Raw genomic sequence first — 1,648 nt, 5'->3', positions numbered from 1 at the left:
CACTCGGGGACCTGTGGTCACCATGTGTCCTCTCGGACCATTGTGGCTAAAGCATACCGAGCGGGTTTTTACTGGCCAAGAGCAAATGAAATGGCAAAAGAGATAGTCGACAAGTGTGAAGGGTGCCAGTTCTACTCCAACATGTCGCACAAACCCGCATCAGCCCTGAAGACCATTCCACTCGTCTGGCCCTTCGCTGTTTGGGGGTTGGATATGGTTGGTCCATTGAGAACAGGCAGGAGCGGTTTCACACATGTGCTTGTGGCAGTCGACAAGTTTACCAAATGGATTGAAGCCAAGCCTATCCAGAATCTTGATGCTTACACTGCCATTAGTTTCGTCAGGGAGTTAACATTCAGATATGGGGTCCCGCATAGCATCATCACTGACAATGGGTCAAACTTTGATTCAGACAAGTTCAGAGCTTTTTGCGCCTCTCAAGGCACACGAGTCGACTACGCATTGGTCGCGCACCCCCAGTCGAATGGGCAAGAAGAAAGGGCAAATGGTCTGATTCTCAAAGGACTAAAACCTCGGCTGATGCGTGATCTCAAGCACGCAGCAGGTGCATGGGTCGACGAGCTTCCGTCAGTTCTGTGGGGATTGAGGACCACCCCGAATAGGTCGACTGGAAGAACCCCGTTCTTTCTGGTTTACGGAGCGGAAGCAGTCCTGCCGAGTGATCTACTTCACAATGCACCCCGAGTCGAGCTTTACACCAAAGATGAAGCAGAACAAGCCCAGCAAGACGCAGTCGACCTCCTGGAAGAAGAAAGAGAAATGGCTATGACCCGATCAACCATTTATCAGCAAGATTTATGTCGGTTCCATGCCAGAAATGTGAAGAGTCGAGCCTTCCAAGAAGGAGATTTGGTCCTCCGAGTGGATCAATAGAAACCACACAAGCTCGCTCCTACTTGGGAAGGCCCCTTCATCATCACCAAAGTCCTCCACAATGGAGCGTATCATCTTTACAATGTCGATCGCCAGATCGATGAGCCACGAGCCTGGAATGCGGAGCTACTCCGCCCCTTTTATACCTAAATTCTCACTCGGATGAGATGTAATAAGAAAAATTCCTGTAGTTTATTTATCAAAGACAAGAGCGTTATAATTTTCCCAGTGATTATTTTTGTTTTTTGTTTGCGTAAGAAATCCCCCAGTGGGTGGCTTAGCTGCGAATCCGCTTCGCCTAAGTTTGTAAAAACAGTTTCCTACCGAGTGGCGAGCCAGCCTCCCACTCGAGGGGCTTAACTGCGAATCTGTTTCGCCTAAGTTTGAAAAAAAATCCTACCGAGTGGCGAGCCAGCCTCCCACTCGGGGGCTTAGCTGCGAATCCGTTTCGCCTAAGTTTGAAAAAATCCTACCGAGTGGAGAGCAATCCTCCCACTCGGGGGCTTAGCTGCAGTCCAACACTCGCCTAAGTTCTCCCACTTAGAGACTTAGCTGCAGTCAGGCACTCGCCTAAGTTTGAAAAAACCCTACCGAGTGGAGAGAAATCCTCCCACTCGGGGGCTTAGCTGCAGTCCAGTACTCGCCTAAGTTCTCCCACCTAGAGACTTAGCTGCAGTCAGGCACTCGCCTAAGTTTGAAAAAACCCTATCAAGTGGAGAGCAGTCCTCCCACTCGGGGGCTTAGCTACAGTCCA

Source organism: Triticum aestivum, chromosome 4A (genome assembly GCF_018294505.1).
Source record: "Triticum aestivum cultivar Chinese Spring chromosome 4A, IWGSC CS RefSeq v2.1, whole genome shotgun sequence".
Taxonomy (NCBI): domain Eukaryota; kingdom Viridiplantae; phylum Streptophyta; class Magnoliopsida; order Poales; family Poaceae; genus Triticum; species Triticum aestivum.
Note: the sequence above shows the minus strand (reverse complement) of the source record.